Raw genomic sequence first — 27420 nt, 5'->3', positions numbered from 1 at the left:
CCGCCGCCCCCCACCACCCAAACACACACAGCCCCGAGAGATTCATGTCGACGACATGCCGCCTCCTCTGCCCCCTTCGAAGGGGAGGAATATTAGAAGTTTTTTTTGGCCAGCAGCAGCTTCTGCAAGTACTGTAAAAAGACGTCAATGTTGTGGAGGTGGGGGAAACACCACTTATTTTGCTACTGAACGTCCAACCTGCATCAGAGTTAGCATAACATTAAACTGTGTGATCCTGCTAACCTGCAAAGCTTCTGCGGTCAGGACAGCCTCCACAAGGAATAACGAAGTCAAGCTAGCCGTCCCTCATTTGGATCATTGTTTGCATAATGTGCATTACGGTAATGCAACGTAGTCCAAGGTCCAAGTCCCTTTATTTAACATGAACATTAACTGACACAAGAAAAAAATCTGTGAAATGAAATCACACATCAGAATTTCATGAGAGTACTTTGGTTCGAGTCTTGGGGAAGTCTAGTATGCCTCAGATGTAGATCAGTCCTTGGAAATCTTGATATGTTATATCATCCCTACCAATGTTGAGACCAAACCTATGCCCTCGGTTCCTCTACATACGAACATCTCTACATACAGAATTTTTAGGTTACGACATAATTCAATGGGAAAAATTTTGCCTCTTGTTACGAAAGAAATATCAGTACCCAAAAGGCAAAAATCCAGTATGGACTGCTACTTGTAGCTCCCAGAATTTACTGAACGTAACATACTTATAGCTGCTCTGCCATTGCCTGTTGCCTAGAATTTTCCTGGCATCCAGTTGGCTAAGAGGGAGGGACCTGTAATGTATGTGTAAGTGTGTATCCCACCGTCCCCTTCGTTTGGCCCTCAGTCCATAAGGTGTTCCGACAGCTTTACGTGAGTGTGTTTACTTTTATTCTTTCTTTGTTTTTACATTATGTGCAACTCTCATTTTGTGTTTATTGTGCAATAATCTAATTGTAACATGGATTTGTTTCTTGTTTTGATGCATTTTTATGCTTTATATAAGATTTATGTCTGAATTTTGGGGCGCTTGGAGAGGATTAGGGCATTTACATGGAACTTATGGAATTTTCAGTTTACGAAACTATTTCCAGAACCAAATAATTTTGTAAGTAGAGCTGCCACTGTATTGTTTTAGCCAACCAAATGGAAATATCTCAGATTGTCCTGACTTCTCGTCACTCAACCCAGGAAGTAAAACAGGCTTCGTCTGGGTCTCAGACAGAGAACAGACAAAGACAGCGACTAAATGAGCATCTACAGAAACTATGCAATGTGCGTCCCTATTTACTTAGCTACTTTTTACACGTTTTGAGTATATTCGTGTTTATGTACTGCATGCGCCTGGCCTGACTGATGTCATGTTCGTCACACAATGGCTGTGCTGGTAAGCGGTGTCTTTTTTTTTTTGTGTTTGAAAAAAATAATTTTCTCAATTTACATATACCGTATTGGCCCGAATATAAGACGGCCCTGATTATAAGACGACCCCCTCTTTTTCAAGACTCGTTTGAAAAAAGACTTTTTGAACACCAAATTAATTTTTATACAGAAAATAATTACAGTACATCTGAAACAAATGATTATGACAATATATTTGAGAGAAAAAGTTATGAAAAAAAGGAAAAATGTTATTTTGCCTCATTCAAATCTTAATATCTGAACATTTAAATATGTAAACTAAAGTGCAATCACATTCGTAAATGAATGTAAATAAACCAATCTATTGTGATAAAACAACAAAATCGCAATAACTGCATCAAAGTGAAGTCTAACTGTAACTGTAGTCTTGAAACAAATCTGAATAAGGAAAAACATTGCAATAAAATAATGCAAACTGGTTAAACTTGAGAGTAGCTGAGATCTATCATGACAGAACATCGCTTCAATGATATCTGGCGCCATCTAGCGTCGTGAATGGGTATAACGCCTAGACTGTGAATATAAGACGACCCCCACTTTTTCAGTCTTATTTCAATGCAAAAAACACCGTCTTATATTCGGGCCAATACTGTACTTAAATGAAGGTAGTCCCCGGGTTACAAACGGAACGAGTTCCGTTCCAACGCTGGCAACGTAACCCGGATTTCCGCGTAAGTTGGACATAACCCCTTAAGTACCTATTAAATACCCCCTAAATCTCAAAATAACTATCCAAAAACATGTATTATACGTCATTGTACTGTTGTCGCCAAGATGTTGGAGCTAAATCCTAGCTATAGAGCTACGCTAGGAAATGACGATGTCAGACGTCCGTGTGGTTTGCTAACTTTAGTCAGCTGCTCATGACATCAACACCTGCAGAATGTAACCAAATAAAAATGAAATTAAATCTGTTTCATCTTCAATAACAGCAATTCAAATCTGCGTTTATAACTAGATGCTGATAGAGGAATAACAATCCACACAAACGATTAGCATCTATTAGTTAGCGTCTGCACATCATCAAAAACAACCACATGAACTCGCCCCAAGTATTCGACCACAATTGAAAACGCACAATAGTACAAAAAGTGTTATATACAGGTGTTGGCTGTGTGAATGCTTCACCAGCAACAAATGTGCGCGCAGCCTTGCAGGTTTTCCCCGCTTGCTCTCACTCAGCTACGCGACTTCTTCGTGGGAAAGATGCGCTCTTCCTCGTGTGTGCGCATGCCTGTGCGCTTTTCTTCGTTTGTATATGCTCTCTTACTCGTGTGCCATTAGTACTACCCAGGGGCGGACTGGGACTAAAAAGCAGCCCTGGACTTTGACTCAGCCCAGCCCACAAGAATTGCTATACGAAAGGAAACACAGACCCCCTAGGGGGGTCCGGGGGCATGCCTCCCCGGGTTTTTTTTTTTTTTCACATTTTATTGTAAAATGCATCAATTTCGTACACTTTGAGAGAAAATGAAGAAAATGTGTCTAGACTGTGACTGTCTGACTTGGGGCGCTCAAAGTACTGCAAGGCTGAACTGGAGTTGGATTCATTTTCTGTACTAGCTCTATGATCAACCTGAATAAACAAATGAAAGAATTTATTTTTCAAAGCAAGTTTTATGTATCCAATTGATTATAATATATCTCTATATATCTCTGTCTATAAAATGACTTCATTGTTTATGCCATAATTCAGTGGTCTCCAAACTATTTTTTTTTTTTATGATCTTCATGTGATGTAAAGCACTTTGAATTGCCTTGTGTTGAATTGTGCTATATAAATAAATTTGCCTTGCCTATTACACATCGGGCCGCAGCGGGCGAGGGATTTCATTCCAACAAAACAAGACAACACCTATCCACCAATCTGGTGTCTTACAAGTGTAATCTTTTGATTGCAGTCAGGTGCTGCTTGTTTTAGCAGAAACTTCTTTGGTTAAACTGTCGGTACTCGATCGGTTGATACAAAAACCAGGCCCCACAGCGTCCCTTGAGGACCGGTTTAGAGACCCCTGCCATAATTAATCTTGCCATACAAATAATAAATTTCAATGAAAATACAATAAACATTTCAAGACAAATCCAGTATACATGACCTTCATTGGAAAGTATTAACCTTAAAACAAAACTATATATAAATGATTAATAATATATATAACATCAATTTAACTACCTAAACTTTAAAGTAAAACCATTCATTTTATTAATATTTTGTTATATTTCTTCTGAATTAATATTGCTGCTGCGTGTGCATACGTTGTTTTACAGCTAAAATATTTTTCTTAGGAGAATGATAGTAGGACTAGCATACTGTAACTTGACACGATTGCAAACGGGTACGTGGGCTAGCTGGCACTAACCCTTTAATTGTCATTTATTTAATTTAAAATGTAGCTACCTGGTGGATAACAACTGCTAGTATACCGAGAAAGTAACCCTCTTCATACTTTCCCTGCGTTTGTCTGGGGAAGTTCCATATCGTTACCCCCCTCCCTCTTCTTTTCTCTCTCCCTGCACCGGTTGCACGTCAGAGCGGCTGCCGCTCCCACACTCACCATCGCCGGGGGCTGGGCTGTTGACTTGTTACCCGACGTGGCCGTTGCAGCTTGCGAAAATATTTGTCAACTTATGACATTTTAATGCTTCGCTCTCCAGTTTCTTTAATTTTTTCTCCCTAACCTTCTCAGCGCCACCCTTCTCTTTTCGTTTTTTTGCCACCACCATCCATATTGACGCTCGTTGCTATTTTGCTTCCACAAGGATCCAATGAAGGCTACTCTGTGCTTTCTTCGTTCTTCTATCAGATTGGCAGTGCCAGGCGCATTGCTGCCACCTGTCGGATTGGATGCGAACTGTAGTTAATCAGGGGATAGGGGGGATAAAAACAGCGATGTATAATGAATGGCGGCCGCCGGCCGTCCAGGGCACCGGCCGTTCTGTGATCCTCCAGAACCCACAGATTACCAGTCCGCCCCTGGTACTACCTGCTATACGCTTCCTGCGCCAAGATGAAAGCATGCATCAAATAACAAAAGTCAACATTATTTAAAAAAAAAATAAAAATAATAAAAATAAAAAAGGAAAACGAGACTCCGGCATCGTAAAGTCGAAATCACGTAAGTCGGGCACATCGTAACCCGTGGACTACCTGTACTTCGTGCAACAGTCTTTCACATGCCTATTGCTTTAAATATGCTAATGTCCAATTTCCTAAAGCTCTGATAATGGACAAAATTATGTTGAAATACAAAAACTGACACTGCATTGTGACTTGAGTTATACCCATGCACACTGATAGACTTCAGCACAGGTGTTTGTGATAACAGGTTTTAATGCATCACGAGAGAGGGTGGGGAATTTGGGCTACTCACATTTGATTGGCTATACAGTGATACCTCGGCTCACGAACGCTTAAGCTCACGAACTTTTCGCCTCAAGAACATTAAATTCGCGAGCATATAGTCTCTGCTGGCGAACTAGTTTTCGGCGGACGAACCAAGCCACGCGGTCGGACAGCGCCACGAGAAGCTGACGCACGCTCACGGCGTCCCAGTTCGTCCCCTCCCTTTCGTTGAGTGCGGACGTGGTTTGTGTTTGATAGACATTTTGGACCATATTGAGTGTACTTTTGCTATTATGGGACCGAAAAAGAGTTACATACAGTCCTTATGGAAGGTGACTCGTGTTACCAATTCGCCCTCGACTGGTAATTGGCGGTGCTTTCAGCTTCCCACCGTCGTGAGAAGTGGACCGGCGAGTCACGTTGGCTCGTTGTCGTCGGTTGTCTTCGGTGCGCCCGATGGCGGCTTGCATACAAACACCCAGAGGTGTCGGATGGCTTTTTGTGGGCACTTTTATTAACAACCAAAAGCATGCGGGGGGCACAGCAGTGGAGTCTACGCTAACTGCGCACTTTGCCGGTAACACTCTCCTTCCAAACAGTAACTCCCTCCCTCCTCCTCCCACTCCTCCCACTCCCATACCATCGCAAAGGTAAATAAAACAACTTTATTATACAGTACAGTTTATTTCTTTAATTATAATACAATAGCACACTTATTATACATAAAATAAGGTATATTTTTGTGTAGTTTTAAGGCTTATTTAGTAGAAAATTATGTTTTATGGGGACCTGGGAACGGATTATTCTCATTTTAATGGTTTCTTATGGGAAATAAATGTTCGGAAGACGAACTTTTCGCCTCACGCACACTTTCTGGGAACCAATTATGTTCGTGAGCTGAGGTATCACTGTATAATATACTAGTATTGATAAATGTATACCCAAATGCCAGATGTCCCCATCTCCATTTTCTACTTTATCAAAAATCTGAACAGTGGATTTCTGTGTATTTGTCAATATATTAAACAAAATTCTTTCTTCTGGGATACTCATCACAGAGGTGTTGTCTTTCTCTTTAAATGACCACACATCACACATTTGCCCAAACCTCCGCAAAATGCAGAGTTGCCAAACAAAAAATAAAAACAAGAAAAAGACCACCTGTGCAGCAGAAATGAATGAGTCACCATTAAGAGAGAAAAAAGTAATGGGATGAGGAGAAAATCATGCGTGGGCTCTTGCGTAACCCTTGGCCTGAGCATGGAGGCCTTTTCCAGCATAAATACAGTAATTGAGTGACACAACCATTTTCTATTTATGAAGTGGTTGCGTAAGAGCGGAAAGAGAGAAAAGGCCCATATTTCAGACAGAGAAAAAAGAAGAGAAGGAGGTCAGGAAGGGGCAGCAGAGTTAGCAGATACTGTAGAATCCCCACACTGTGCGCTTTGTTCTGCGTGTTTGCATCCATGAGGCACCATGTTTCGGGGAAGTTAAAGGATATTTGATATATTTCTCCTTTGCAATGTGATGCTTGAAGCAGCTGCTACTTTTTGCTTGGGGGAAACCGTTTAGCCTTTGTTGAGCGTGTGTTGCATTCTCTATTTGTATTTATGTGAGATTTCAACTTGCCATTTCACACTTGGGACTTTTGTATGAAAAGCAACCAGAAATTATATGTACAAAGTTGTGTACATAAAAATAGTCGATATATAACAAGTATTCTGATCTGTCGCAAACCCTGAATACGGTGTTTTTATAAATTTGACATTATTGTAGAAAATTTTCAATTCATCAAAATTACTTTTTAATTTCTTGTATACAAATGTTTGGGGTCAAGCATGCTTGCCCACCTATGAAGTGTGAAATTAAACAACCAAATAAAGCAAAAAAAATGTTCACAATAGTACAGTGAGCCAATATGGGAGATAAAAGCTTACAGTAGTCTTATTCAAGCATAAACTGCAACTGAGCTGCATTGACTTTTTAGTGATTAGCAGTGTTGGGCACGTTACGTTACTTTTTCCAAAAAGTAACTGAGTTAGTAACTGAATTACTCTATAGTAAAAGTAACTAGATACCAGGGAAACTATTTCCGTTACTTTAAAAAGAAGTTGTTGTATGTCAAAGAATTTGAAATTTTCTGAGCAGTATTCGAGTCAGTTGAATAGAGAAGAACAGACAGGTAGTTGTGTTATAGAACCTTGTAATATTTATTGCACCTCACTAGCAACAGATTTATCGTACACTTGAAGTGCAACAAAAATGAACAGATTTGAATTGCTTACCACAGATGTTGACAAAAGCTTTGCCCCGGGACATAAATTACACTTTACATGCACATTCTTTTCTTTAATTTCGACCAACTTGAAACAGTGTTCATATCTCAACCTCGTAAAGGACAAATTTTCCTCTGAATGCTCTGCCAACATATCCCTCTGCATCTGTTTTGCGTGTGTGTGTTTGCAACACGCGCCGTTCCGGTTTGTGTGTGAAAACACCGGCTCTGATTGGCTTACCATGACTCATGACTCTAACCCTCAGACAATCACAATCACTTCCATCGCATCTATCCAGGGGTTGAATTCAGGTAGCCTCGTTTCCCTACTCCTCACGTCACCCTCAAAGCGTCTGCCGTCCTCAAGATGGAAGCAGCATTCTTGCTGGCTGACAGTGGGCGATGGGAACGAGGCTAGCATTCAGGTGTAGCAACCACAGAAATGATAGCAAGCTTTGGAAAGCATTGTCTAATTGAATGAGAAGGCACAAACATCCTGGAGTCATAAGAAGTACGTGCGCTATTCTCGAACCTGAACGCACCCCAAGTCTTGGATGACAAATAAAGAGAGCAGAGTAGAGTTGCTACGGCTGGTAGTTTCTTCAGTTTATTCAGAGTAAGTAACGCACCGCTTTTGACCGTCAGTAACGGTAACGGTGTTGTAACCGCGGAAAAAATAATTAGTTAGATTACCCCTTTACTGAAAAAATAACGCCGTTATGTAACGGCGATATTTTTATCGGCGTTATTCCCAACACTGGTGATTAGTGATAGCACTTCATACTTGTGATGGTGAGATGACGCCTCATGAGGCATTGAACTACTTGAGCAAATTGGTTCGAGAAAGGGTTCATTTCCCGGAGCTTCATGTGTCCACGGTACCACCTACTTGCTAAGTGTATAATCATAGTCAGTTGTCTCCCAACCACATGAGTGATTCGTTGATTTTTGTGTGTGTGTCTGTTGGGAAGGAATTATTTTGCAAAGTATTATCTGACCAAATCCTAGATGTACATAGATCATCACATATGTACAATATTTATACTGTATATATTTTTCTTCAACATTCTTTTCATTGTTTTCCAGTCACGGAAGTTAAATTTAGCATACACTGCTGGCCAAAAGCAGCAATTCTTCCAGATAATGCTCAATTTCTCCCAGAAAACGATTGCAATTACAAATGCTTTGGTAGTAATATCTTCATTTATTTTGCTTGCAACGAAAAAAACACAAAAGAGGATGAGAATTTTTTTTTTTTACTTTTACACAAATCGCCAAAAATAGCACTCTCAGCCTGGTACTTGGCAGCGCAACCTTTAGACAAAATAACTGCGAACAACCACTTCCGGTATCCATCAATGAGTTTCTTGCAATGCTCTGCTGGAATTTTAGACCATTCTTCTTCGGCAAACTGCTCCAGGTCTCTGAGATTTGAAGGGTGCCTTCTCCAAACTGACATTTTCAGATCTCTCCACAGGTGTTCTATGGGGTTCAGATCTGGACTCATTGCTGGCCACTTTAGAGGTCTCCAGTGTGTTCTCTCAAACCATTTTCTAGTGCTTTTTGAGATGTGTTTTGGGTCATTTTCATGGTGGAAGACCCATGACCTCTGAGGGAGAACTAGCATTCCTACACTGAGACCTACATTTTGCTGCAAAATTTGTTGGTAGTCTTCAGACTTCATAATGCCATGCACACAGTCAAGCAGTCCAGTGCCAGATAAAGCAAAGCAACCCCAAAACAACAGGGAACCTCTGCCATGTTTGACTGTGGGGAACGTGTTCTTTTCTTTGAAGGCCTCGTGTTTTTCCTGTTAACCCTATTTTGATGCTTTTTCCCAATAAGCCTTACTTTTGTCTCATCTGACCAGAAAACATTCTTCCAAAACTTTTTTGGCTTTCTCAGGTAACTTTTGGCAAACTCCAGCCTAGCTTTTTTATGTCTAAGGGTCAGAAGTGGGGTCTTCCTGGGTATCCTACCATAGAGTCCCTTTTCATTTATAGTACGGATATCACAAGTTGACACTGTTGTACCCTTGGACTGCAGAACAGCTTGAACTTATTTGGATGTTAGTCGAGGTTCTTTATCCATCATCCGCACAATTTTTTGTCGAAATCTCTCGTCAATTTTTCTTTTCCGTCCACATCTAGGTAGGGTAGCCACAGTGCCATGGGCTTTACACTTATTGATGACACTGCGCACGGTAGACACAGGATCAATCAGGTCTTAGGAGATGGACTTGTAGCATTGATTGCCCATGCTTCCTCACAATTTTGCTTCTCAAGTCCTCAGACAGTTATTTGTAGGGTTGTTCCGATCATGTTTTTTTGCTCCTGATCCGATCCCGATCGTTTTAGTTTGAGTATCTGCCGATCCCGATATTTCCTTTGCTCGATTGCTTTTTTTTTTTTTGCTCCCGATTCAATTCCAATCATTCCCGATAATTTTTCCCGATCATATATATTTTGGCAATGCATTAAGAAAAAAAAAAGAATAAAACTCGGACAAATATATACATTCAACATACAGTACATAAGTACTGTATTTGTTTATTATGACAATAAATCCTCAAGATGGCATTTACATTATTAACATTCTTTCTGTGCGAGAGATCCACGGATAGAAAGACTTGTAATTCTTAAAGGATAAATGTGACTGTATATTGTGACTAAATATTGCCATCTAGTGTATTTGTTGAGCTTTCAGTAAATGATACTACAGCCATTTAACTTCTGCCCAAATGCATGATTGGAAGTGCAACCATGACTGTGCGTAGGGGCACCAATTGATATATCTTCTCTGCATTGGGAAAGAACAATAGTGGGTTAAGAAAATGATCAACTACTACCTTTCTTCCCCACATTGCCTTCCACGTTATTTTTAATTGCTGAGAGAGGTATTGTAAGGCTTTAGCCACATAAAAAATGCCTCCAAAGGCTGTCAAAATTCTCTCTACTCATTATACGCTGCCTTTTAGCGCTATCAATAGGTAAAACAGCGTCTTTATAGATTGAACGCGACAATGCGTGAGTGGGTCGTGCAGTGCATGCGTTAATTATTTAACGTGATTCATTAAAAAAAATTAATTACCGCCGTTAACGCAATAAATTTGATAGCCCTACTTTAAGCCAAAACTACTCTGGATGAGTGTAAGACATTTTGTCTGTAACGTTAAATACAATTAGAAAACGATTTAAATGAAATATATATACATATTAAAAAAAGGCATGTCCGATATTTTTTTGCCGATTCCGATACTTTGAAAATGACGTGATCGGACCTGATCGATCGGAACATCTTTAGTTATTTGGTCTTCTTTCTTTTCTCCATGCTCAATGTGGTACACACAAGGACACAAGACAGAGGTTGAGCCAACTTTAATCCATTTTAACTGGCTGCAAGTGTGATTTAGTTATTGCCATCACCTGTTATGTGCCACAAGTAAGTAACGGATGCTGTTAATTACACAAATTAGTGAAGCATCACATGATTTTTCAAAGGGTGCCAATACTTTTACAGTGTACATCTTCAGCAATGGGATCAAATTCTTAACCTGTGTGACCATAATATATAAGAGGACTGTACCCCCAGAATCAAAAAGAAAAAAACAAAAAGGACCTTTACATACGAACCAAAAACCGCACACATAAACAGCACCTCATAGAAATAAAAATATATGATATGGCGATGTCTCCTGTAGGTCAGCAGTGCCAAGCAGCCCTCTAAAAATCAACGTAAAACAAATTATACATTAAAATGTATGAACTTTTGGATCCAGTAGGAGGAGTGGCCAATGCAGTACATCACTCATGAAATAAACCGACAATTTTTTTTATTGTGGTGGATGTGTAAAAATGATTACCCAAATAGTATTATCATAATATGGCAGGTTGTGCAATGATTTTTTCTGAAAATGGCATGAGGGTAACATAGGGGGAACATAAACATGCTTGTGTAACTTGAAAAACGGCACAAATTATGCTGTGTAAATTGGACATTAGTGTAGCTACAGGATGGTGGGGATTCTCGTTCAGTTTTATTCAAAAACAAGTTTTCCCACACAGAGGAAATCCTCTTTCTTGCTGGCTCCATCCTATTAACTACTGAACTACTCCTTCTCTCCTCACTCCTACACCTTTCACGCTCGAATCTATCCAAACTCTCACCTCATCGCAACTCTTCTTCAAACACCGTTGAATGTAGCCCGATGTATTTATGTACTTTAGCAAGCTGTCAAACTGTGCTGCAAAATGTAAAGCACTCCCTGAAGCAATCACATGGTACAGCTGGGTAGCGAAGCTTCGGACGTCATCGTTTTCAGAACCTCCCCTAAATGAAGCGAACCTTATTACCCGACCCACGTTTCGAAGGCTTGGCACACCTCGTTACATACACAAAAACTGCCTCCATGACTGAAAATGCTTTTACTTCTTAAAGGGTGCTTGATTTCCCCCTATTATACTCTATGGCTTTAGCACTCACCATGGTGCAAAGCTCCGACGAGTCAATTCATTAGCCCAGCAATACATAGTCCACGTGTATGAGTTATGACCTCTCGCTAAAATTTTGGCAAGACAAGAACTGGGTGTGTAAAATTAGATATCATTACGGAGAATAGGTTGATATTATGGGGGGAAATTCATAACGTAATGTTTCTTTAACAAGAAATAGGAAATGACACAAATTGCAACACCCATTGGAGGCTGTTCTTTACAAACTTTAAAAGACAATACTGGACTTTAAAACAAGAGGTACAGTTGAATCTTCTAACTAAATGACAAAAACAGTAAATCTGCTAAGTCAGTGCTTTTTAAGTGACGGGAAGAGAGTGTGCAGAGTAGGAACGATGGGAACTCGGGCAAGGAAACCACTCGTGGTAGTGTTTTTAACCTACAAATGGAAAGAATGAGGAATGGATAAAGACTTAGACACAACCGAGGGGGTCTTTCACATTATAAATACTAAATGGTGGTGGTTTTGGGTCACTTCATGCTCATTATTTGCATTCACATGCAACCACTGGTTGTTTTTATTCTCCTATATACCGTGTCGAATAACGATCAACACATTCTTTATGTTCAGTACTTTAAGTACATAATGGTTCATGTCTGTGTTCATTTGGCGGTTTCATATGAGAGCATTCAGACTCTTTGCCACTAGTCATGTTCAGATTTATGAGTATGGAAAATCTCCCTTGTAAAATGTGTCAATTTTTACAGGGCTTGTTCTCACGAGGGTCATGGGTGAACAGGAGCCTATCCTAAATGACTGAGGACACCCTGCATGGACTGTTTGCCACTGGCAGTCCATTTCAGGGCACATGGACAGACAAGCAAGGGCATAGGTTTGCACAGGGACGGTAGGTACAAAATACTACTAACTTTTCAGGATGCTCAAATTGTCCCCACCAACTTTTAAGCAACCTTATTTTAATTATATAATGACTTCATTTATATATAGGTCATTTAGATTGTCTTTCCATATCTTGTATGGATAGAATTAGAATAGACCCCATCATTATTAAGTGAATTGTTCTCGTAATGTTCAGACTTACATTTACCTCTTTTTCTTGTTAAATGTTTTTTCCCCCCTCAAGCACACATTTGATTGGCTGATGACTTAATGGTAAATGGTGTTACACTTGTATAGCGCCTTTCCACCTTTAACTCCCTCAAAGCCCTTTACACTGTATCCTCACCTACCTACTGGTGAAGCAGCACCAGGAGCAACGTGGGGTACAGTATGTTGCTCGAGGATACTTATGCGAGTTCATCAAGGGGAGAATCAAACCCACAACCTCTGGGTTGGGAAACGACTACACTACCACATAGCAACACCATCCCCTCCTTAAACCCCTTCCCAACACAAATGTACATACACAACCTCAACAGAAATACAAGAGGAGGGATATTAGAAGTCGTTTTCGACCAGCAGCAGCAGCAACTGTAAGTAATGTAAAAAGACGTCAATGTTGTGGATGGTGGCGAATACGCCACTAATTTTGTTACTGACAGTCCGACTTGCATTTGAGTTAGCATAGCATTAAACTGTGTGAACTTGTTAACCTGCAAAACTCAAGTACACCGCAAAAGTACACCTCCTTAAAATGAGTTAAATTCCCTTGTTTTCAGTGTAAATCTACTAGAAATAAGTGAAATTATTTGCCAGTGCTTCAAGTCAATTTCACTCAGATGTTTTGAAATAAGAAAAATAGCTAGCTGAAAGTAAGATTGATTATGGGCAAATTATAAATTTGCAGTGTGTTTTCTAACTCTTATTGTTAATTGAACTGTGAGAAATGTTGTGAACTCTGCTGGAAACTATAGAACCAGCAAAATGTGAGAAAGACGCTGCATAATGAGAGAGGTCCCAGGACCCAATCTGTGTTTCACAGGAAAGTGTTGACAGTCCAAAAATCACATGTTGCTTCTTTTCTTCTTATAAACGGCCTGGCCGAAGGAAAGAACGCTAGAGCATGTTGGGACTTTACACTTTTGAAACCAAATACCTATTAGTGCATTTATTCATTAATTGATGTACTCATTTATTTTCTACCTTATTTACTAAATATATATATATATATATATATATATATATATATTTGCAGCTTATGCAGACATTATTTTCAGATAATCATACATTAATCATAATCGAGATAAAAAGTTTAGATTGAGAATTGTTTCTCCATAATTGCTCAACCCACTGATGCACTTCAGAGATGAAAATAAAGGGAAAGATGATGAAAGCGACAACCAATTGAAGCAAAGTATTACTCTTGTAGTGAAGGACAATGTAGCCTAACATGTAGTTCCATGTATAAGTTAAGTAGTATCTCCCCCGGCAGCCCCCACCCCAACATAAAACAAAAACCAACCACTGTAAATTTTCTTTATATGAAACAAGGGGGAATTCCCCCATTTTAAAAAAATGTTTTTCTCTCATGAAAATAATCATTTTAACTTTTTAAAATTTTTACGTAGTAAACACATCAGCATATTTGTGGGAAATGTAGCCCTGACCCCCCCCTAATTTTAGCACCAATAAATAGAATTGGTGCAAGATAATACAAGAAAACAGAGCTCGTGTACAGATACAGAAATGTCATTTTACTGACTGGTGAAACACAGCACAAGCATAGCACATTGGTAGTTCAAAACATTAGCGTAAACTGACAATATGCACAGTAATAAAATCTGATAACTTCTTGAACTTAACAGAATCCAGGAGAAAACAACAAATGTGACTTTTCTTTTAAAGGCTGCTGTATAACTTGCTCGTTTCATCATGATGAATAAATGTTTCTTCCATGGATTGTTACGGTAAAATGAAAGTGAGAACGTAAGTCGGAAATACGAGAGAGCTCATCGCTGTCGACACGACAGTAACAATAGGAACTATTGTTAGTTGGGTTTGAGTTTCCCGAGGATCAGATATAGTTGACGGACACAGGAAGTCTGTGTTGTTACGTATGTTATGGTCTGAGTTGCGGAGCTGCAATAAACGTTGACTCAAATGAGTTCAAGAAACTAAATTCTTTGCTTTATGAGGAGTGAAAAAAGCAGAATTCAACACAGACGAAATAATTCGACCGATCAGAGTGAAGTATTACCGAAACAAAATGGCGACGTAATGGTCGGCAACGGATCGCCGCATACGTTTCTTCAACACAACATGGCCGTGTCAATAAAAAAACAAAATTGGTTTATATACATACATATATATATACTGTATATATATAAATATACGTATAATATGTATATATTTCTGTCTCCATCCATGTACCCGTTAATAATGTGCACCATGATTTTACAAGTTGATTTTGGGTAAAAAAGCGCGTTATATTTGGGAAATTACGGTAAATTACTCTAACTCCAACTTGTTCTCATGTTTTGTTTTGTTTTTTTACTCTGATTTTTAAATTTCACCCCTCCATCCTTGAGGTCAATTCCTAAATGCATTTGACACCAGCTGCAGTCCTGACTCACCAGCAGACCATCTGACCCGACGCTCTTCGCTTTAGTTAACATAATTAAAGTGAAACTTTGTCTGAATCACCACGTCTGTCTGTAGTCACAACAAGAGCTCACACTAACAAAACAGAAAGAACATGCATGGTGCAACACATTGACACTCACACTAGGCAACTTTTTCCACTGGGCTGTTTTTCATGAAAAAAACAAGCCCTTAGAGTACAATTTTTGTTCTGTTAGAGGCGTAAAAACACTTGTTTGTGAATTTAGTACCAGGAAATGCGATTAAAATTACGTCCTCTACCCAAAGCCAATGCCTAGACTCCCGTTGCAGAGTCCAACTGGATTATGAATGGTGATACAATTACCCAGCGTGCAATTCACTCAGTCAAAGCTATTTTTATGGACTGGGCGGCCCTTTTGTATTCCTGGGACAAAACCGCTTCCAGCTAATGTGGTCGGACAAAATTTGAAAGGGCATGTGGGTGTCTGGAAAACACATTAACAGGAGACTCCTTGGAAAATAGCCCAAATCAGATATTTTCCTTGTTTTATTGCTTAACATTATTCTAAATAACCCTTCATTAGCCATATTTAAAATGAACACACTTAAAAAATTTGCTATTGCCCTATCTTTTTAATTAACCTATTTTACGCAATATCCTTAGGTTAAAATAGTCTTAAAATTGTCGAATCAATTCCATAAAGTTCTAACTATCCCCAACTAGTATCACCCTCACCCCTCAAATGCACACAGGGACAGGGGGATTTAAGAAAGAGCCAATTGTACTGTTCAACTAATTAGGAGTCATAGGTCACAAAAAAACACACAAACAGGGTCAGGGGGTGAGATTGTATATTAGTCATCAACTGGGTTGATATGAATCAGCCATTGTTCGCATCCAAACTGAGTCTCGTTGTTATGTGTGTCTCACTTATACAGGAACTGTGTCAGTATTATATGTTCTGTTTGTTCCTAAAAATGGTCTTCCCCAGTTTACCAACACACCGAGTTTACGTTGTGACATTGAAATTAGTAAGGCAGCACGGTGATGTAGTGGCTATCGCATCTGGCTCACAGTTAAAGGTCGACTCTTGGCCGAGGCACTCCTGTATGAAGTTGCAACATCTGGTTTTCTCACCGACTCAAAATTATCAAAAGATGTGAATAGTTTTTTTGTTGTTTTTTTGAAAATGTGTCCTGTGATTGGCTGAGTGTCTTGTGATTGGCTGTCCAAAAGCTCCAAGATCACCTTCTTCAAGAGACACTATAAAATAACACCTAATAAGAGAACATTAAGGCTGGTTTCTTGTGTTACTGGATGTTTGTCAAAGACAAGCTGATCCAGATAAGGAAAGGTCTGATATTTTTGTTGTTTTTGGAGATAATGTTTCCAAATTGACGTCAACAAGTCCTGCAGGGATTAAGGCCTTGAACACACATTGCAGAAAATGTCATTAAACAAAGATATTTTTCTATGATTTGGTTTTATGGTATTAAAAACAAGTGTTTTCCAAACCTCTGACCAAAGAGAAATATTTGAAATTCTGTTAACTGGACCTGCATGTGGATTAAATAACCAAGTTTTTTTTTTTTTTTTTTTTTTAATTTAGAAAAATCACTGCCTGTGGAAACATCACTGCCTGTGACACAATATGTTCAGTATGTAAATTTGCAACCAGTACACAGGCCTTCAGAAGAGAGCAGTATTTGAACCCATGACGGAAAAATACATGGCCGCTTTACCTACTACATAGACCACAATATAGACTTTATTAGGGATCGGAATTGATAGGATTTTTACGATTCCGATTCCATTATCGATATTGCTTAACGATTCCATTCTTTATCGATTCTCTTATCGATTCTAATTTGGGGAAAAAGAAGAACAAACATTTTGATTGGCATCAAGTTTGTTTAATCAGAAGTCACAACCTTACAAACTCACAACAAGGTCAAAAGAGCCCCAAAGCCTCAATGTTAACTGTGGCAATAAGTGGAAAATACACAAGAATGTGTAACATTTTACTGAAACTTTTTTCTAATAGAAATAAAAAATATCGGTATATATTGTCATATAGGTTGTTGTTATGCCTTTGGCAATATGTGTTAAACGCAGGGGTCCACAAACTTTTTCCTGTGAGGGCCACATAACTTTTCCCTTCTCTGATGAGGGGTTGGGGTCAGTCTGTAACAGAAAAAGTGTGACAATTGCTGGAGTGCCTAAATGTAAAAAATTATTGTATTTCAGAAAGCCACAATTAAATAACCCTTTCTGGATTCTTCACGGAACAAAAGTAAATAAAATGAAAATTATAATATAATATAATATAACATAATATAATATAATAATAAAAACATTATTAATGAAATAGATAATAACCAAATAACCCTCTCTGAGTTCTTCACAGAAAAGACTAGGAAATAAATAACACTATTGAGAAAAAAAAAAAAAAAATTCAAAATGCTCTCTGGCATTGTTCAGGGGGCCGGACCAAATGTGGAGGCGGGCCGTATTCGGCCTGCGGGCCGTAGTTTGGGGACCCCTGGGTTAATGTGTATTATTTACCATTATATTGAAATGCATACCTTTAGTTTTTATGGCGCTTCCACGCTCAAGTCGGGGCGCCCTTGCGCTTCCTCACGCGAAGAAGAACGCGCTTACACGCGAAGAAGAAATGCCGCATCCAAGCGAGTGAGTGAGTTAGTGAGAGACGGAAACACTGCTACGAGCCTACGTTCTTTGTTTGTGTTCATGTTTGTAAAATATCTACAGAGGCAACGCCTGTATGTATCATCTTTTGTGTTGTTGTTCTGTGTTTCAACTCGCGATCGGACACTTAAATCCAGTTGTGTAGTGGTTTGAACGATGTGCTTATGCTAGCGAACGCATGCTAACCGTATATTATTACTGTATCAGCAGCTAATCATCGCTGATTTACGTTGATGCAAACCTGTTTGTTATTGGGGACGAAATTGATTTGTTTAATTTCTATTTTTAGTTTCACTCTTCAAATGATGGTTGAATAAAGTCAGCTAATTATACCAACGTCTTCTGCATCGTCATTTGGGAGTTTAGCTAGCTGTATAGCCAGGACTGAGCCTTAGCCTTTCTGTAAGGGCAGTGCACTCGTATTCCCTCCTGATACAGTTAGCTCGACCTTGCAATGACTGCAAGTCGCTTTGTTGTAATTTTTCCTTGTGAAGTGAAGACACACTTTCGAGTGTTCGAACCTACGTGCTGTCATTGTTATGTTTACGACTGCAATGCTCGTGCTAAACCATCGTAACCTTTCATTTTCACCCTCTTTCCTGGTGAAGTGTAGCCAAACTTTGGAGCGAGTGATTCTGGGCTTCATGCTAGTTTGATCCGTCTGGACAACAAGACATGTCACGACGCAATAAGCGTCTTTAGGAATCGTGAAAGGGATCGTTAAGGCTTTTCATTGTGATGTCGAGGCCTCGAAACACTAGGAACCGGTTTGGAATTGGAATCGGATTTCGATTCCCATCCCTAGACTTTTTAATGGTATTGACGGGACATGGGGCGTGGGGCAGATTAATAGGGGGCCTATCTCCGTCAAAGCTGACCGAGTGGAAACACAGAGAAAGAGCTTTTTATGTTGAAAATTCTTGTGAATATATGCGTATGTCCCTCAATTCTTTATAGATATGGACGTAAAACAGTCTTGATTATTGGTCAAAAGCAAAAAAAAAAAAAAAAAAAAAGTGCAGGTTGGATTTATTTTATGTAAATATGTCGAAGGACGATGCTAGTCCGTAGCAGTTAATTTCTCCTATTGGTTTTTTTCACAATGTTTCAAAATGCATGCATGGTACAAGAAATATAATAATTACCTTGAATCCTCGAACAAATGACTCCTGAGACAATCCTTCCTGTTGGTATGCGGTACAGCTTTCTTACTTTTTCAACTAAATGCAGCGTTACATATCCTGCGTGCGTGTTTGTGAATAGCTCCTCTTGATGTGGGTGGCCCCTGCTTGAAGGGGAGGCGCAGAATGTGCCCAATGTGACTTGTCAGTACCATTATAAAGTCTATGACCACAAGTTGTTACCAGTGTTGTTAATCTTACTGAAAAAAAGTAATTAATTATAGTTACAAATTACTTCTCCCAAAAAGTAATTGTGTTAGTAACTCAATTACCTGAATGTAAGAGTAATTAGTTACTTGGCAAAGTAATTGGTGATGATTACTTTTTTTTTTTCCTCAAAAAAAAAAAAAAAAAAAACATTGGCCACACTATGTGAAGTTTTTTGTGAAGGTTTTTGGTACAATTGGCCCGAGCCCAATTCTTTACCTTACCTTACTTAATTTACCCTTTACCCTGAATCAACTGTTAAAAGTTGTTAAAATTGCTCCCATTATTGCATTAGTTCCCTTCTCTCTACTTTCGACACATGAAAATTTTAAAACTGTTTCATCATTTAAAGATAGATTCAAGTCAAGATTTTGCCGATATAGAAGTATTTTAGATAAAAAGTTACTTAGGTTCACTAGGAAGGTTCTCTACAACAGAGCCGTCCTAAAAAGTCTACTGCTTTAAGATGGCGGCTGTCTACTAACTCATTTAGTGCCATGTCTGTCATTTGCATCTAGTTATATCTATGTACAGTACATGTGATATCTACCATGTCTACCATATCTACCATAACATGCGGGCGTAGTTTGTACTAGCTATCGGCTACAACATGTATTATTGGAGCTACCTAGCATCGCGTTTGCTCGGCGTCACAACTTTCTTGCCTCCTCCCTACTCCTGCTCTGCTCTGTCGTCTCGGTGAGTCCGTCTCCCTCAGACTTTTCGACCAATATAGTAACGCATAGTAACGCATGCCTTTCCGTCCTCAGTAACGGTAACGGCGTTGCCAAGATGAGAAAAGTAATTAATTAGATTACCCACTACTGAAAAAAATAACGCCGTTAGTAACGCCGTTATTAACAACACTGGTTGTTACATTGTAATTACTTTACCATTCCGTATGTACTACTATTTAGACAATCTAAAAAGCCCTTTTTCACACACATATCCAGGGAATTCCTGTGAAAAGTGACTCGGGATTAACTCGCATCATTGCTTTTACTCATGTAGAGATGTCCCGAGAATGACACGGGTTGGACACTTTCAAAGACTTGTCCTGTCATGCCCACTGGCGCTCTCTGTGCGGGGAGGGCAGCTGGCGTGATTTTATAACCCGGACATTATGTCAGTTTTGGTCGGCATCAGCTGTCAGAATGTTGGTCAAATCGTTTTGTTCCGGAGGGAGCATTCCCGACGTCGTAACTGCAGCCAATTCAAGCTCATTAAGACTGTATTTAAGCCCAGGCGATCCAAGAGAAGGGTGGAAGGAAGACTCCCGCTGACTTTGTTTTGTTGTCTTATCGGCTCTCTGCCTACTGCTTGGGTTAGTTTTTTATTGATCCCCGTCGACCAACTGTCATGGATTCATTGTGTTTTTCCCCCTCTTCAGCGATCACGATGTATTTTTGTATTTAAAGGGTATTATAATACTAAGGGGCCGTGAGATATCAATAGAACCGTTATGTGGCAAGATAACAAATATTAATAAAGTTAACAAAAAAATAAATCACATTCATGAGCAATTACCGAAAATAGATCGAAAATTACGAACATTTCCGAAAGTATTCCGAAAACAGCCGAATGAGGCGGAGACGTCACAACTAGGAAACAAAAGGTCGAGGCAGGTGCCATCCTTGTTTATCAACGAGAGAGTTGCGTTCGTGTTTTAGCAAAAAATCGCTAAAATGGTTCAAACCTGTCATGCTATGTGGTGTACAAATAGCCATTTGTCGCAATGTAGTACCCATGAGTTCCCGAACGCGCGAAAAAGAGCTTGGCTACGCAGACAATGAGTAAAGTTCGTCCGTGCTAAGAGGGCTAATTTTGCAGACCCAGCCTCCGGCACAGTTTTGTGTGGTGCGCATTTTACACCTGAAAGCTATTCGAACTATGGACAAATGAAATCAGGTTTTGCTAAGACATTGTTGCTGAAAGCAGATGCGGTGCCCACCATACACGCACAGCCACCTAAATGTCCCGAGATAGCGAGAAAGAGGACGATGACTGGCTCTGATGAGACCACCCCACCATCCCAGGCAAAGCAAAGGAGGGAAATGGCTGGAGTGAGTACTTTTATAATAAAAAACATCACGCATTGCATATAGGACTGGACACGTGTATAAATTATCGCTCGTAAAATATATAGAACAAATCCTCTAATCCCATTCATATTTGTGTCTGTTGGCAGGGCGAAAACCGATGATAGCACAATAAATAATAATTATTCTATACATTACTTTATTTTGCAGTCACGGTGTATCAGCTTCAAAAAAAGAAATGCAAAACAAACCTGTCGGTGTTTCCCATACGATCTCTTGGCGGTGTTTCGTCAGTGTGACTGCTCCCCTCAATGATCCTTTCATTAGGCTGCATTAGCTTTCGTTTGGGCTCAAATTGATAACCCAAAACACCAAAAAAAAGTTCATAACTCTCCTCGTTACCATCAGAAGAACGTTCGTTACGTCGGATTCATCGCTGCAACTAGAAACAAAATTGTCCGCCATCATCGCCGCCATTCAGTACTAAGCACTGAGCCGGTTGTTTCCTTGCTGTGACGTCACGCACACAATATGCTAGATTTCCGGGATCTCGGGCGCCGGTCGTTTTAGCTTGACAATCGATCCAATCATTTTCTTGGTGTTGCGATGTGTGTAATTACACGAAGTGGCATGACATGAATCCAAAAGGCATGCGTTTATGGATAAATGATGGAATATTAGCATTTCCCCAGGTGTTGTAATACCCTTTAATAAACCATTGAACGCTCCCTCCGTTGCTTTCTGCTTTGAAGTACAACCTTTTTTTCCGCAGTAGCGAACCCGAGCATCAGCCAAAAACAAAACAAAATACACATTTCCAAAGATGGACAATGGATTTTCTTCCTTGGCTCTATGATCGCGTAGGAATTATTTCGTTACGTTTTCAGTTTAATTTATCTATTACCAGCTTATGTTGATAATTGCGATGATTGTTAACTGCTTTTCGTCTTACTGCGAAGAGGGAGGAAGTGACGATCAGCCCGCCATGATATTTACGTCATCAGCCATCGTGCTGTGAATTGTTTTCACATACAAGTGCTGCACGGTTAAATCCCGCGAAATTCCCGGTGTTTCGGAGTGAGTGAAAGGGGCTAAAGAGTGGTACTATATTATGAATGTGCTTGAAAATTCATTTGTGTGGTTAGGGGTGGATGTTTTTTTTTCTGTTTGTGTATTGAGTGACGGTGGCCATGTGATAGTACACCTGCCTCGTAGTTCTGAGGTTGTGGATTCAATCCCTGCTCTTGCCTTCCTGTGTGGAGTTTGCATGTTCTCCCTGTGCCTCCATGGGTTTTCGACAGTTCTGATTGAGGCAACCCCCACAAACTTCAATTTCTTTAGTGCGCCAAGAACCCATAAGAAAGGAGGTGGGGTTGCCAGTCTGATCAGGGACAGTTTTCAATGCACGAATATTTCATGTGGTCAGTTTGATTCCTTGAATATATTGTCATTCAGCTAAAAAGCCCTTGCAGAGCTGCCTTGGTAACAATTTACAGACCACCGAAGTATAACACAATGTTTTTTGATGAGCTTACCAAAATACTGTCTTCCGTCTGCATGGACTTTGATTGTGTTGTTTTAGTGGGTGACTTTAACATTCATGTTGATAATCCTGAAGAAGGATGTGCTAGAGAGCTTTTAAATATTTTGGATACATTTGGTTTATCTCAGCATGTCACAGTTCCAACACATAACAGAGGGCACATACTGGACTTAATAATATCCAAAGGTCTTAACATCTCTGAGGTCACAGTGAATGATGTTGCTCTGTCTGATCACTACTGCATTATGTTTAAAATGACCACCCCTGTCCATCCTCTGAAAAGGGAAACAGAGGTGATTAGGAAGCGTTACATAAGTGATAACACATGTGCGTTATTCACACAGGCCTATGCCTCATCATTAACCTCTACAATAGCTCCAGTGGAAGAACTTGTAAATAGTTTCAGTTCCAGTGTGATGACTGTAATGGACACTATTGCCCCGATTAAGACAAAAACTTTGTCAAGAAAGAAGAGGTCACCCTGGAGAAATGCCATACTAGCTATAAAACAAAAACCAGTTTGTAGACGAGCAGAACGCAGATGGCGAAAAAACAAACTCCTAGTTTTTTATGATATCTACAAAGAGAGTCTTCGCAAATACAACCAGGAACTGAAAAATGCTAGACAATCATATTTTTCAGAGATCATTAGTAGAAACACCAACAATACTCGCACACTATTTTCTGTTGTTGACAAACTGACAAACCCACAAGCATCAATACCTCAGGAATTGGCATCTGAGGTGTCCTGTAATAATTTCGCAGCATTCTTTACACACAAAGTACTAAAGATTAGACAGGCTGTGTGCAACTCCGGATTAACAAATGTTACACTAAACACCTCCCAAAATGTCCCCCACGTCAATCTTAGACAGTTTAGCCTCCTGGACTATGCCACTTTAACAGAAATTGTGTCGAAATTAAAGCCCACAACATGCTGCCTTGACATCCTTCCTTCAAACTTTTTCAAAACTGTTTTTCATTGCATAGCCCCAGACATACTTCAGATTATAAATACTTCCCTCCAAACAGGAGAGTTTCCTCAGACTTTAAAAACTGCAGTAATAAAACCTCTCCTAAAAAAACCTAATCTGGATGCCTCAACCATTAGTAATTACAGGCCAATATCAAATCTGACATTCCTGGGGAAAATTATCGAAAGGATTGTTTTTGAACAGATCCAGACTTTTATGATGCAAAACAATCTTTTTAACTCATTTCAGTCTGGATTTCGGCCACAACACAGCACCGAGACCGTGCTTATCAAAGTCCTAAATGATATTCGTCGGAATACCGATGCAGGCAAATCATCTGTTCTGCTACTATTGGATCTCAGCGCCGCATTTGACACGGTTGATCACAACATACTACTCAGCAGATTGGAACAGTGGGTAGGGCTTACTGACACTATTCTTCAGTGGTTCACATCCTATTTACATGATAGAGATTTCTTTGTGTCAATTGGAAACTATCAGTCAGAACGAACCAAATTCACGTGTGGAGTCCCTCAAGGGTCAATTCTTGGACCACTCTTATTTAACATCTATATGCTTCCGTTAGCTCAGATAATGGAACAGTATGACATCTCCTATCACGCCTATGCAGATGACACACAACTGTACATTTCTGTGTCCCCACATGATTATAGTCCCTTAGTCTCCCTGAGTAAATGCATTCGTCAAATCAATGAATGGATGTGCCAGAATTTTCTCCAGATAAATGTAGAGAAGACAGAGGTGATCATTTTTGGGCCAAAAAAGGAAAGGTCAAAGATAAGCAGCCAACTTAGCACAATGTCACTAACAGCTACAAATCAAGTCAGAAACCTTGGCGTAATTATTGACTCAGACCTAAAATTTGATAGCCATCTAAAGTCCGTCACTAAATCCGCTTATTACCACCTAAAAAATATAACCAGAATTAAGGGGCTTCTGACTCAACAAGACATGGAAAAACTTATGCATGCATTCATTTTCAGCAGATTGGACTACTGCAACGGTATATTTACAGGTCTTGATAAAAAATCAGTCAGGAAGCTGCAGCTAGTACAGAATGCTGCAGCCAGAGTCCTCACAAATACAAGGAAGCTGGACCACATTACACCGGTTTTGAAATCGCTACACTGGCTTCCAGTGAGTCAAAGGATAGACTATAAAATACTACTGCTCGTCTACAAAACACTTAATGGCCTTGGACCAAAATACATGCTTGACTTGTTAGATTCCTATGAGACATCTAGACCCCTAAGGTCGTCTGGAACGGGTCCTCTGCATGTTCCAAGAACAAGAACCAAGCAGGGTGAGGCAGCATTTAGTTATTATGCTCCTCACCTCTGGAACAAGTTACCCGAACGTCTGAAGTATGCTCAAACTGTTAGTTCCTTTAAATCAGGGCTAATAACGCTTTTGTTTGGCACTGCATATCCATAACTGTCTATATATTTCAACCTACCTGCCTTCTATTCCTATTGTGCTTATCTCCATTGCTGATTTCAATGATTATTAGTAGTAGTAGTTTTTGCTTTATTTTTATTTTTGTTTTATTTTTATTTATTTATTTTTATTCTGTGATTAGATGTAATCATTTGTCTTGGTTTTTACGTTGTGTTGATTTAAATGTGATTTTTATGGTCTTCATGTGATGTAAAGCACTTTGAATTGCCTTGTGTTGAATTGTGCTATATAAATAAATTTGCCTTGCCTTGCCTTTTCTCTGGGTGCTCGAGTTTCTTCCCAGATCCCAAAAACATACATGGTCGGCTGATTGAACACCCCAAATTGTCCCTAGGTATGTGTGTGTGACTCTTTCTGTCTCTCCTTGTGCCTTGCGATCGACTGGCAACCAAATCAGGCTGTATCCTGCCTACTGCCCATAGTTAGCTGGGATAGGCTGCAGCACCCCCCGTGACCCTTGTTAGGATAATTGGCTTGGAAATTGAATCAGTAATTTAGTTTGATTTATATTTACCAAAAAGAACAGAATGTACAAGTGCCATTTGTGGTTTGATTCCCGAATAAATAAGTTCTAAAGCATTAATAGGTATAAGAAGTCAAAGGTTTTGTTGCATTTATCATTGTATATTTACTGTAAGAATCTGTAGCCAACTTTTCGACATTAAATTTGCCTGTGAAATCTCTCACGCAGGCAACTGACTCGGGTTGTTGCAGCCAGCAATAATACATCCTCTTGCATAAGACAAGTTTGCTTCCGCTCAGGAATACCTGTTGACAAGTGGCACTCTACATCAGCAAGTACGCTGGTGCTTCTCTCCGCTCTTTTTATGATGAGTCTCCCTTGCTTAAGGGATGAATCACTCCCGCGAGAGAATACGAAGTGGCACTTCACTCTAAAAACAAGCAGAGACTTCCCTCGCTTGGCAGCAGCGTCTCCAGACATGCTACCAGTGCCCCACATTCTTGTCCTGACCAGCGTTGTTCCTTGAAAAATGAACTCGGGTCATCGCCAATGCCACGAAATGCTTTCATAACAAGTTGGATACAGGGATAAATGTTAGTCTGTGGTTAGAATCAAGGCAAACAGAATTTCCCATGAAAACAAAACTTTTAGGGATTGCACCATATCATGAGAGCTAACTATAATGAAGAAAATTTTATTTGGTACCCACTTGAGACAAGAAACCACAAATAATGTCTACATTCTTTCAGTATCATTTACAGAACATAAAAAAACAAGCATCTGCAAAGACTATCACAGGACCCCCTTCCAAAACAAAAAAGACAAAGTGGCGGGAACGACTGGATCTCATGCAAACGCAGACAGGCAGGAATGTTCGTCGTCACTTGTTAGTGACGCACTATTTGTTGTTGTGCTACGCTGCAGTGCACTTATTGTTGAAGAGGGACATTTTGCACTTGTTTGGAGGGGAGGAGGAGGAGGAGGGCGGTTAGGGGACAGAGGGAGGGGTTTTGTTTTGAGAATGAAAAAGTCGAGGGTGTTCTTTTTTCGTTTCCTCCTTTCCCTGAAAGACCCCCCACCCTACGCCCGTTCTGTCTCCCTCTACCATAACACTCCCGCTGCTCCCAATGTCTTTCCTGTACAGACCTGGGACATGTTCCCACACTGTGTGGGACATCCCCTGGAACACACACAAAAGCACACATAAGCAAAACACACTTTACTCCCTGTACAAGTTGACATATATACGCTACGATTGAGTAATCCATGCTGATTTCCGCAGCTGATTATGACAGCAAACCCTGTAATAATTTAGACTCTCAATAAACAAACCAGGAGTGTCATACTTATTTTGACTATGGGCCACATTATTGTTGTGGTTTGCCATTATAACTGCAGAACCATATAAACTGCGTAGTGTAGCCACACCTAATTATATCATAGTTTTGAAATCAGAAGCCAGTAAAAAAAATTTTTTTTCAACAACTATTCGATTTGTTTTAGTAGGGGGACTTGTAACAAAAATAATGTTTGCTATAGTTTATCAATGTTTTTATAATTGATGATCTGCCATTTTGGTAATTTAGCATGAAGAATGGGGTTGATACAAGTTATCGCAGGCTGCACAAAATATGTGGTGGGCCGTATATAGGCCCCAGACCTTGTGTTTGACACCTGTGCACTAATGGAACGCTTTATAAATATTTTTTTTCTATTATTAGGCCTCATAAAAGAGTAACAGTGTTCCTCTTTTGGGGACCCACAAAAATGCATCGCCAATTATTCCTGCAATTGATTCATGCGATAC

The 27420-nt window shown here is 39.7% G+C and overlaps 1 long non-coding RNA gene across 1 annotated transcript in view; it reads left to right on the top strand.

The window, feature by feature from the left end:
- Positions 1–5093: 5093 nt before the first annotated feature.
- The window catches only part of LOC130905399 (uncharacterized), a 43627-nt gene continuing 21300 nt past the window's right edge, over positions 5094–27420 (top strand). Inside the window, exons 1-2 of the long non-coding RNA XR_009061091.1 lie at positions 5094–5418; positions 12263–12402. This is a non-coding gene — a long non-coding RNA (uncharacterized LOC130905399). The remainder of the gene's footprint in view (positions 5419–12262; positions 12403–27420) is intronic.

The sequence above is a fragment of the Corythoichthys intestinalis genome, chromosome 17 (assembly GCF_030265065.1).
Source record: "Corythoichthys intestinalis isolate RoL2023-P3 chromosome 17, ASM3026506v1, whole genome shotgun sequence".
NCBI lineage: Eukaryota > Metazoa > Chordata > Actinopteri > Syngnathiformes > Syngnathidae > Corythoichthys > Corythoichthys intestinalis.
This window is presented reverse-complemented; position numbering and strand designations above follow the sequence as displayed.